The following is a 12824-nucleotide window of genomic DNA, read 5'->3' as shown; positions in this document are numbered from 1 at the left end:
TCCCCCAGCCTCTCTCTAGTTCTTTTAATTGTGATGTTACGGTCTCAATTTTAGATCTTTCCTGCTTTCTGTTGTGGGCATTTAGTGCTATAAATTTCCCTCTATACACTGCTTTAAATGTGTCCTAGAGATTCTGGTACATTGTTTCTTTGTTCTCATTGCTTTTAAAGAACATGTTTGTTTCTGCCTTCATTTCATTATGTACCCAGTAGTCATTCAGGAGCAGGTTGTTCAGTTTCCATGTAGTTGTGTGGTTTTGAGTGAGTGTCTTGATCCTGAGTTCTAATTTGATTGCACTGTGGTCTGAGATTGTTGTGATTTGTGTTCTTTTACATTTGCTGAGGAGTGTTTTACTTCCAATTATGTGGTTAATTTTGGAATAAGTGCAATGTGGTGCTGAGAAGAAAGTATATTCTGTTGATTTGGGGTAGAGAGTTCTGTAGATGTCTATTAGGTCTGCTTGGTACAGAGCTGAGCTCGATTCCTGGGTGTCCTTGTTAATTTTCTGTCTCGTTCATCTGTCTAATGTTGACAGTGGGATGTTAAAGTCTCCCATTATTATTGTGTGGGAGTCTAAGTCTCTTTGTAGGTCTCTAAGGACTTGCTTTATGAATCTGGATGCTCCTGTATTGGGTGCATATATATTTAGGATAGTTAGGTCTTCTTTTTGAATTGATCCCTTTACCATTATGTAATAGCCTTCTTTGTCTCTTTTGATCTTTGATGGTTTAAAGTCTGTTTTATCAGAGACTAGGATTGGAAGCCCTGCTTTTTTTTTTTTGTTTTCCATTTGCTTGGTAGATCTTCCTCCATCCCTTTATTTTGAGCCTATATGTGTCTCTGAACGTGAGTTGGGTCTCCTGAATATAGCACACTGATGGGTCTTGACTCTTTATCCAGTTTGCCAGTCTGTGTCTTTTAATTGGGGCATTTAGCCCATTTTACATTTAAGGCTAATATGTTATGTGGGAATTTGATTCTTCCATTAAGATCCTAGCTGGTTCTTTTGCCCGTTAGTTTATGCAGTTTCATCATAGTGTTGATGGTCTGTACAATTTGGTGTGTTTTTGCAATAGCTGGTGCCGGTTGTTCTTTTCCATGTTTAGTGCTTCCTTCAGGAGCTCTTGTAGACCAGGCCTGGTGGTGACAAAATCTCTCAGCATTTCCTTGTCTGTAAAGGATTTTATTTCTGCTTCACTTATGCAGCTTAGTTTGGCTGGATATGAAATTCTGGGTTGAAAAATCTTTTCTTTAAGAATGTTGAATATTGGCCCCCACTCTCTTCTGGCCTGTAGGGTTTCTGCTGAGGTATCCACTGTTACTCTGATGGGCTTCCGTTTGTGGGTAACCCACCCTTTCTCTCTGGCTGTCGTTAACATTTTTTCCTTCATTTCAACCTTGGTGAATCTGACGATTATGTGTTTTGGATTTGCTCTTCTCGAGGAGTATCTCTGTGGTGTTCTTTGTATTTCCTGAATTTGAATGTTGGCCTGCCTTGCCAGGCTGAGTAAGTTCTCCTTGATAATATACTGAAGAATGTTTTCCAACTTGGTTCTGTTCACCCCATCACTTTCAGGTACACCAATCAAATATAGATTTGGTCTTTTCACATTGTCCCATACTTCTTGGAGGCTTTGTTCATTTTTACTCTTTTTTTTCTCTAATCTTGTTTTCTTGTTTTATCTCATTGAGTTGATTTTCAATCTCTGATATCCTTTCTTCCACTTGATCAGTTCAGCTAATGATACTTGTGTATGCTTCACAAAGTTCTCGTGATGTGTTTTTCAGCTCCATCAGTTCGTTTATGTTCTTCTCTAAACTGGTTATTCTATTTAGCAATTCATCTAACTTTTTTCAAGGTTCTTAGCTTCTTTGCATTGGATTAGTACATGTTCCTTTAGCTTGGAGGAGTTTGTTATTACTGACCTTCTGAAGCCTACTTCTGTCAACTCATCAAAGTCATTCTCCGTCCAGCTTTGTTCCGTTACTGGCGAGTGGCTGTAATCCCTTGGAGTCAAAGAGTTGCTCTGGTTTTTAGAATTTTCAGCCTTTCTGCTCTGGTTTCTCCCCATCTTTGTGGTTTTATCTACCTTTGATCTTTGATGTTGGTGTCCTATAGATGGGGTTTTGGTGTGAATGTCCTTTTTGTTGATGTTGATGCTATTCGTTTCTGTTTGTTAGTTTTCCTTCTAACAGTCAGGTCCCTCAGCTGTAGATTTGTTGGAGTTTGCTTGAGGCCCACTCCAGACCCTGTTTGCCTGAGTATCACCAGCAGAGGCTCAGTTGGAAATGTAGAAATCACCCGTCTCCTGCCTTGTTCCTGCTGGGAGCTGCAGACCGGAGCTGTTCCTATTTGGCCATGTTGAAATGGATCCTCAGGAGGGTTTTTTTTTTTTTTAAATTTAGAGGACTCTTGTATATTATTTTCTTTTCTTTCTTTCTTTCTTTTTTTTTCTTAAGACAGGTCTCACTTTGTCACCCAGGCTGGAGTGCAGGGGCACATCTTGGCTCACTGGAGCCTCGACCTGCTGGGCTCAAGTGTTCCTCCAGTCTCAGCCCCACAAGTAGCTGGGGTGGGCCATGTCACTGTGCCTAGCTAATTTTTAAATTTTTTGTAGAGACCGGATTTTGCCATGTTGCCCAGGCTGGTCTTGAACTCCTGAGCACAAGCAATCTGCCTACCTCAGCCTTCCAAAGTGCTAGGAGTACAGGCATAGCCACCGTGCCCAGCCTATTATTATTCTTTATAACAGATGTCTTTAAAATTTTTATTTAATGTTTTGTAATTGGTTATAGGTGGTGTATGGAAATGCTGTTTATTTTGCTTAATCATGATTTGATCGAGGAAACTTACTGAGCTCCCTTACTACTCAATATTTTGGCTGTAGATTTTTGCATTTTGTATCATAATCAAATGGCATTCTTAATCAAATAGTGTTCAAATAAGGACAGCTTTATTTCATCCTTTCTCGTGTATGTGTGTTTGTGTGTGTCTGTGTATGTCTGTGTGTGTGTGAGAGAGAGAGAGACAGAGAGAGAGAGATTGAGGAGAGATTTACTTGGCTAGCATCTCCAATACAGTGTTGAACAGAGGTGGTGATACTGGGAATACTTTGCTCATTTCTTACTTTAAAAGGAATGCTCTTACCTTTAATTCTTAAATATAAAATAGGATATAGAGTTTTTGTAGATATCCTTTCTTAGGTCAAATCATTGCTAATTTCTATAATATTTAGTTGCTAGATTTTATATTGTTTTCACACAAATGAATCTTGCATTTTATGAATGTTGAATGGTTTTTCTATGTGTATTGATAACGTCATTTTATTTCTATTTTAATTAAATAATCTGTTGAATTTCATTAATATGTTTTTTGAAATTAAACTATTCTTGCATCTTTGGTGTAATCTCCCCTTTGTCATGGTAGGTTCGTCTTTGTTCATTTCTTTCTCATATATATTTGCTATATAAAATTAAGGATTTGGTTCAAGATTTTAAGACGTATGCATTCATTTCCACTTGTGCTATTGGGCTATTCACTTTAATTTTGTCTGTGGTAGGCAGAAAAATGGCCCCTCTAAAGATAACCATGTCTTAATTCCTGAAACCTATGAATGTTATCTTATATGGCCCCGAACTCTTCCCTTTCCTCAAAAAAGATGCAGATGTGATACAGTAAAGATCTTGAGATAGGGAGATTATGCAGGTCAGCCCTAAATGCAATCCCTTGTATCATCAGTGCATATGTATCTGTGCACAAACACAGAGGAGAAGACAATGTGAAGATTTAACAGAGAGAGTTCAAAGATGCTGTTCTTGAATATTGGATTGACGTGTCCACAAGCCAAGGAATGATGATACTAACCAGAAGCTGATTGCCAGAGGATACAAGGAACTGGTTTTCCCTAGAGCCTTCTGAAGGAGCCTGGCCTTGTTGATATCTTGATTTTGGTCAGGTGATACTGAAATTGGACTTCTGGTCCCAGAGCTGTGAGGGAATACATTTCTTGTTGTTTTACGCCACCAGTTTCGGGTAATTTGTAACAGCCAATTCAGGAAATAGATCCACTGCTATTTTCTGATATTACCATTAAAAATTTCTCATAAATTGAGTCATGGAAGTTTCCATTTTTTCCCCCTTCTATAATATTTTGTATAAGTTTTAGATAGCTATTCCTTCAGTGATTGAGAGAAGTCAACTGTGAAACCATCTAGGATTTCCTGTCTTTCTCTCTCTTCTTCTTTTCTTCCTTCCTCTTTCCTCTGAACTTACTTCTTCCGTATTAATAATTTCATGGTTGCCTTCATGCAGTCTCTGGGATCTCCATTTCAGAACCAGATATTCATTAATGAGCTGGGGTCTTGCCTCAATCATGGCATTGCGTGATATTGCAAATTAATATATTAGTGATATTTTACATTAGTGATCTTATAAATTCATATACATAAACCAAGTCTGTGGAGGCGTTGTTCAGTGTCAAAGTTACAAGTGTGTCCCACTTGCCTAAGCCTACAGCTTCTAGGAAGGTGTAGGTTGAGAAGATTTCCACAGCATTTTTTTCAGCTTTTTTTTATTAATGAAGAAGGCACCAGGCATCCAGAAGTGAACATGAATTTCAGTTTCTCATTTCACATGGAGCACTTCTAGTTCTGCTAAACCATAAGACCTGTGCTCTTATTCACTGGTACCTGCTTTTTGGCTGGGGACATAGTAGGCCTGAGGCTTTAGCTCTGCTCATTTCCTTTCATTTGTTTTTTATTTTTATTTATTCGTTTATAAGTTAAAATTCTGGGTGTAGAAACAACAGTCTTTCTTTTCAAAGACATGTCTGCTTTTAGCAAAAAAAGGTTAAAAGTTTAAATTTGTATCATGGCATAAAACAAATTACATAAGTAGAGGTAAAAATAGAGTTTGGGGAAAGTAATAGAGAGGGTTAAAAGTTTAAATTTAGGCAAAGTGGTAAAACTCTATAATTTTAATTATAACGTATGTGAGGCTTTAAGTGCAAGTTACATTGCGTTTCTTTGCAATTTTGTATTTTGTTTCAATAAATAATGTAGATATCTAAAATTTTTAGTAATACAAACTTCATGGCATAATGTATGATTGTATTTTCAGCTTGTCTTGTTTTTATTATCATTTCCTGTCTTTTAATTAATATTTGGCATTTACAGTTGTCAAAACTTGGAAGATGTACTCATCATATTAATTATGAAGCTGTTAAAATTTCTACTTAATTATCTGATTGTTTCAGTTTTCTGATTTAACCAGTTATTTATTGTAAGTTTACAGAAATTAATACTTAGTAATTTTATCCATCCCAGTTCTCTAATTTAATTGGTTGAGTTTCATTTGCTATTTCTTTGGAGCGTACCCACATACTGAATGAATATCTCAATAATTCTGATAATGCCATCTGTTTCTTTTCAAAGGAAATAGCTTAATACTAGCATGCTTTAAATAGTGTGTTAAAGTTTAACCTTAGTAGCAGTTTCATGTTTTCAGCAATCCAATGCTTTGTTCCCTATGACTTGCTAAACCATCTGTTTTCTAGTTTCTGGTATTTACTCCAAGCCCTTCTACCTTTGATCTGTTGTGCTGTTTCTTTTGAGAGCTATTATTGGTTGATTTTGCTATATTCAAAACTTGCATTTTTAACTTTTTTGTTTTTTGAGACAGAGTCTCACTCTGTTGCCAGGCTGGAGTGCAGTGGCAAGATCTCGGCTCACTGCAACCTCTCCCTCCCAGGTTCAAGCGATTCTCCTGCCTCAGCCTCCTGAGTAGCTGGGACTACAGGCACATGCCACCACGCCCAGTTAATTTTTATAATTTTAGTAGAGACGGGGTTTCACCATGTTGGCCAGGATGGTCTCAATCTCTTGACCTCATGATCCTCCTGCCTTGGCCTCCCAAAATGCTGGAATTACAGGCATGAACCACCATGCTTGGCCACTTTTACATTCTTTAAGTATCAGCCCAGGCTTCCTTTTCTATCTTCTTCAGCCTTCCTCCTTCCACCCCACAACTCCTGCCTAAAGCTGGGAAATCAGCCATTTTGTCAGAAACCAGAAGCTACCAGGACTTCTCTTTCTCGAGGTGTATCTGGTCCGTACTTTGTACTTGGGCAAGTATTAATCTCTGAACATAGCCGACAATGTTCAAAACACAGTGTAATGCATATATTATATTATAATTGCCTTCCTATTTAGATTCTTTTATCGGTAAGCTGGTGTCTTTTTTCTCCTTTGCCATTAAGGCAATGGATGGCTTAAGGGATGAAATCGATGAAATGGGAAGATTGAAGCTCATTACTTCAAGCCTGAGGGTATTTGGGGAAAGTATTAGGTATACAAAAAAGAAAAGTCAAGGAAAAGCTTGCTTCTTCTATTCTTCTACATTGTAGGGGAAGAGAAAGAAGACAGGTGAGGCCAGTAGATGATTAGAGGTATGTTCCAGTCTCTTCTTTCCAGGCTTTGACCCAGGATGAGGATGCATTTTGGTTAAATTGAAGGGTACCTTTACTCTTATTATTATTGGAGATCCATGGAAGGGAATCACCCTTTGGGATGCCCTAGCATCCACCAGGGACATAGGTACCTCAGAATGAACTTGGCAGTGCATCATGATTCAGAAAGGCCAAGAAAAGGTCAGACTTGACTTCCAGAACTATCCTTTGTTGTAGTAATGAGCATAACTACATGTCCCAGACATGACACCCATCTATAGTGAGGGATGAGATGACTTTGCAGAAGAAGCTGCAGAGTAGACAGCTTGTGCCATAGAGAAATAGAGGATCATTCAGGGACTAAGAGAAGTTGGCAGTGCTGTGGGAACTGAAGTGAGATCAGGTTTTTTGAGAAGTACAAGTCTGTCTAAGTTGAGAAGAATCAGACTATGGATTCGATGAGCTGCAGGTTGTGTAGCAGCATAAGCCTCACAGAACACCTGAATACTTTCTTGGAGAACAGCCAAAAAAGGAGCAGAAATATAAGAAATAGAGAATTTGTCCAAAGGAGCTATTATTTATCAGCCTACAATTTACTGAGTGGCTTTAAAGAAGAATCTGGCAAGTGTGCTGTTGAGAAAAATCAGATCAAAAATAGAGAAATAAATAAGCTACCTTTCTTTGTGAGTAAATTTTTCAAAGCCACAACAATAGCCAACATAGAAGAGTTTGTAACAGCTAAGACTGGGAAATGCTTAAGGTTAAAGCTCTCAGGAGGATGTGCTGTTGCCTCCTGAGAGATTTAAGGAAGACCAGTCAGACTTTCCTGCTTCAGCCTATAAGTATGAGTGTTGCTAGAAATGCCATGATTACAGTTCAGGAGAAATCTGGGAGTCTTGCTGCTTGTATCAGGGGCATCAGATGAAGAAAATTTCTGATTTTATTTATGGATGACAGTATCTCTTAATTGCCTAAGGAATCCTATTAGAAAACATTAACCTTCCAGGATATGAGCCAATGTGTCTACTTTCAAAATCCACCATGGCAGTGCTGGGTGAGGGCTTGTAGTTTAGTAGCGCAGGCTACCCTTGAATTCTGCCTTTTTAGAGACACACACACCATGATTCTGATTGTGGGAACGCTTTAGGGTAATGCTCTGGTTGAGCCTCTGGATTTCCAGACCTCTTGCAGATCTCTGCATCCTTGTTTTTTCCCAACACAATGCGGGCCAGAGGGAAAGATCTATGGTGGGACTGCATTCCTTTTGTAGCATTTATGATAATTATAATAATATTTGTGCAATTATTTGTTTGCTTATTGTCCCCCTACTATACTTTATACTCTGTAACAAAATCTATATTTGTTAAGCTTTATTCACCAGCTCTTAGCATAGTGTTTGGCATATAGTAGCCATTTAGTAAATATTGTATAAGTAAATAAATAATGAATTGGTTACTTGCCCATCTATAATAAAATTGGAATTTTATGATTTCAGTTAATTTTTATGGTAAATTACATTATAGTTTCATCTAAGTTTATCTACTAAATGTAATATTATTCTTTTAGTAGAATGTAGTGAATATATTATAGTCACTGGTGTGTTCGTACATGCTAACAACCACCTCTCTTTTAGAAAAATCTCTGACTTTTGGCATTTTCCAATTTATTTAGTCTAAATACATCCACCACGGCTGATTTCAGCCTAACCCACATTACTTCATGGAATGTGGAGTTGGGAAGAAAGCACACAATTGGTTCTCATGAGTTAGTGAACAACATTGAAGCTCTTTCATATTCATGCCCTAGTAATGTATTGTTCTTCACATACAAGATTGTGCTAGTAATACACATTGAATAAACATGTACTTTAAAAAGACTGTGAATTAGTCAAGGTAATGCTATCAATTATAAAAGATAAACTCAAAAAGTCTTTAAAGCTCAACTTAGTAGAAGTTTAGTTTTCACCTATGTGAAGTCCACACTGGTGAGCTGATCAGCTGAGTGCTCTCCTCCTAGTGATTATTCAGGTTCCCAGGCAGCACCTTTTTTTCCTGTGGTCTCCTTATCTCCAAGGTCTTGGCTGAACAGCAGGAAGATAGCACATGAGAATTTTTAAAAGTTTATGAAAGTGGCACACCCATTCCACTTATAATCCATTGGCTAGAATATAATTGTATGGTCATGGCTGCCCATGATAACATGGAAAATGTAGTTTTCTAAGAGGAAAGGAAATAAGTTGTTGAATAGCTAGCCAGAATCTTCAACGATTTTCTGTTTATGTAATGGATCAGTTTATACTCTTTTACCTTATTTCCTCTCTGACAAATGCATACACACACTTAGGAGCAGGTTGGCAATGGTTAGAGGTAGTGTCTAGTGAATTCCTTTTTCTGTGCAGTTAGCTGGATCATAGGATCTTGGCCTATGGTCTCGTTAGCATCAGTCTTTAACCTATAATCCCTCCCTTTTTTGAATTACTCTATTTTTTTGTCCCTGTTTAGAAGAAAATCATAGTATTTTGCAGACCTTTAGATTGCTCTCAATTATTGTATATACCTAATGTAAGTTTGGTTTTCTTGCTTTCTTTTACTATTCACTGCAGCTGTTATGGTTATTATTTTTGTGGTTTAAAAAAGATATTTGTATTTTCCTTAGTTTTTCCCTTCCTTTCAGGGTGTTTATGGAATAAAACACATGGTAGTAAGTGACAAATTTGGGTCATTAGACATTATTCCATCTCTTAATATTGCTATATTATTTTTTAAATTTTGGCTTATTTACGACTGAAGGTAATAATAATCTATAATTTTGAACCCTACATGTTTTGTATTCTCAGGTTCTAGATGTTTTTGGTAATTATGATAATTGGTTAATAGTCTCTAACCAGGGAGATTGAGATATTTTAGACAGCATTCCGTATGTGGTTAACGTAATTGGTTAAAGTGTTCTATTAGCAAAAGGCCTGTGACTTTGTTGCCAAATTCTATAAATTTTGTTCCATGGACGCAGAGTTTATCTTTAATAGCCATTAATCATTTCATAGCCAATTAATGAAAAATCATTTTACAGCATATATGTATTTGTGAGAGGTATTGGTGTTTGTGAGAAGTAGTTCAATATTGTCACCAATTTATAAGCTAAGCTGCTATCTGTGTAAAGGGCTACAAGTGAAAGTGTCAGTTTTTCTGTACTACAATCATATTGGTAATGATGGGGATACAGTCCAAGAAGTGCATCATTAGGCAATTTTGTCACGCGAACATCATGGAGTGTACTTAAATCTAGATGGTCTAGCCTTCTACACACCTAGGCTAGATGATATTGTCTGTTGCTCCAAGGCTACAAACCTGTACAACATGTTACTGTATTGAATATTGTAGGCAGTAGTAACATAATGAAAAGTGTTTATGTATCTGAACATATTTAAATATAGAAAAGGCATGGTAAAAATACAGTATTATAATATTAGGGAACCACCCTTCTATATGTGGTCTTTTGTTGACTGAACTATTGTTATGCAGCACATGACAGTACTTGATGTGGGTAGATTTGGAATTCCTGAGCTTAAAGAATTAATAAACTATTAATCCAAGAGAAGGAGGAGATGGTAGAAGAAGAAAAGAAAGGTACCCAAGGTGTCAATACATGAATAAGAAAATACTAGGAGGCGTGATGGCTCACACCTATAATCCTAGCACTTTGGAAGGCTGAAGCGGGCAGATTGCTTGAGCTCAGGCATTCAAGACCAGCCTGGGCAACATAGTGAAACCCCATCTCTACAAAAAATACAAAAGTTAGCTGGCGTGGTGGCGACACCCGTACTCCCAGCTACTTGAGGGACTGAGGCAGGAGGATCATTTTAGCTTGGCAGGTTGAGGCTATAGTGAACTGAGACTGTGCCATTGAACTCCAGCCTGGGTGACAAAGTAAGACCCTGTTTCAAGAAAGAAAAGAAAAAAGAAGAAGGAAGAAAGGAAGGGAGGGAGGAAGGAGAGAAGGAAGGGAGGAAGGCAGGGATATAGGATAAGGCAGGGAGGAATATAGAATAAAGGAGGGAGGAAAGGAGGAAGGGAAGGATATAGGAGCTAGTGATTTAGGAGGGAACAAATGATCTAGTCAGAAAAGGAGCAAGCAGTGTGCATAGCCCAGGCAATGTGAGGAGGATATTAACACATGGAGAGTCTTTAATAGGAATCAGACATCCTTCATACCTTATACCATCTGTGTTATATTAATATTCACTGGATATTAGCAGATGAGGAAGATTAAGCTGATAGTGTTTCCAATTCTTTTTCTCATTTTGGGCTCCACAGAAACAATACTATTTGTACAGTCAGCAGTTCACACTAAGGTAAACTGACAAGGCTGAATATGAACTCCTTTGGTCTTAGCCAGTCTGAGGAGCATACTTGTAACCCATTTAACATATTGAACTAGGAATCTCTGCCATAGATTGGTGGATCTCAAATGTTAGCAAACAGAATTACCTGGAGGATTTGGGGTAAAATATTACTGGGAACTGCCCCAGAGTTTCCTATTCAGTAAGTCTGGGGTGGGACCTGGGAATTTGCACTTCTGGTGATACTGATGCTGTTCTCTCCGGGATATTCTTTGAGAAGCTCTGCTCTAAAATACATTAAGTAACCTGCTTACCTTGTGAAAAATTTTATTTTTCAACTGCTACAAAGCAGCAAAATGCTGTTTCTGCAGATGATAGTGATTGGATAATTGTCTGTCTCACAAGCTCTCATTTCTGTTTCATTTGTTGATTACCAGGCACGAAAGGATGCTCTTTTTCAGTACTTTGAGTGTGACCTAATTCAGATAAATTTATATCTTATAATAATCTAGCATAGATTATCACTGAAGCATAAATAACAACTTGTTTAAAATAGAAAAGTTGAAATTCAAACTTCATTTATTTTTGCATTATTTTGTGGATCTGTTTAGCATGACTTTTTAAAAGAGATCTGCAGTACTTGCATTTGTCACAAGATGGCATCAAAAGACTGAGATGCTGACTCAAATTTGATTTTTGAGACTGTTGATGGGTTAGATATATTTCATGTCTATTCAAATCAATTATAGCAAAAGAAATTTGAACTGTGAGGCATATTCTTTTTAATTTCAGTGAAATAATGGTGTTTTCACATCAAAATACTTATAAAAATAAAATACATACATATATTGATATTATTTATGACTAATTCTTTAGGAAATTAATGAACATACATCTTGGCCTAATAATATCAAATATATTATTACCCTATTTCCCCCAGAAGAATTTTAAAAAGCTTAAACTTAGCAAACATTTATTATATCTTACCATTCTATAATTTATAAGGTTTTATTACGTTAGTAGAAGATGTAGTTCCTGCCTTCAATAAGCTTCAAATTTAATTGGGGAGAAAAGAAATGTATATACAATTCAATGAAAGAAAAAAATAATAAAAATGAGCAAGTACAATGTTGTGTGATAAGATCTGCACAAACTATGAACTGGAATAATGGACAATAAGGTAAAAAATCTACGTGGTATTTTACAGAAACATTTTTGTGTCAGTTGAAAATACCATGTTGAACCTTTTACTGTGATTATCTATACTGTTGTAATTTATTTCATGTGAGAAAATGTTTAGCAACCTGGAGAGCTGTGTAAGAGTAAGTATTTGACGTAAAACATTAGCACTCATACACTTGAATTATGAATGCTTATTTTATGATAATATGACTTTTTAAATGATTAATTGAAAAGGATTTTTCGGAAAATGGTGAAGGATTTTCTGGCCACAGAGATATTAATTACAGTATGTTTAGATTTCTGGAATCTGAAAAATATATCTGTTGAAAAATTGAGTATAGAATAGTTGTGCTGGGAGAGGAAAAGGGCTGTTGCTGTTTAATGGGGTGTAGAGTTTCAGTTTTGCAAGAAAAGTTTTGAAGATCTGTTTCACAATGTGAATATACTTATTGCTACTGAGGTGTGTACAATTAAAAATAAAATACAAATTTTATTTTGTGTCTTTTGCCACAGTAAAAACATCAAGTGCATTACTATAAATTATTAGCAATTAATAGGTTTTTTTAAATAGAGGATCAACACAGCTTGTAGCTTTATTTTAGCCATTAGGTGCTACTTGAAAAAAATAAAAGCCCCCTTAAGAATAATATAATTGCTGATAGAATGTTAACATAATATTAACAGCTAGTTTTCTTTATAATAAGTAATATTGCAGATATTTTAAATAAATTATTTCTAATATTCAACCTCAAAATACAGGGAAATTATCATCTTTATTTCCCTATTTTATCATTAAGGAAACTAAGTTTTATAGATACGAAGATTCAGTTCCTTGTTGAAAGTTGCAAAGTTTCTAA

At 36.5% G+C, this 12824-nt stretch overlaps 1 protein-coding gene across 34 annotated transcripts in view; it reads left to right on the top strand.

Moving 5' to 3' along the window:
* LOC105476014 (regulating synaptic membrane exocytosis 2) overlaps positions 1–12824 on the top strand; it is a 763868-nt gene that overhangs the window by 247320 nt on the left and 503724 nt on the right. The gene's annotated exons all lie outside the window — the stretch shown is intronic.

Source organism: Macaca nemestrina, chromosome 8, assembly GCF_043159975.1.
Source record: "Macaca nemestrina isolate mMacNem1 chromosome 8, mMacNem.hap1, whole genome shotgun sequence".
Lineage (NCBI taxonomy): Eukaryota > Metazoa > Chordata > Mammalia > Primates > Cercopithecidae > Macaca > Macaca nemestrina.
Note: the sequence above shows the minus strand (reverse complement) of the source record. Positions and strands in the feature narration are given on the sequence as shown.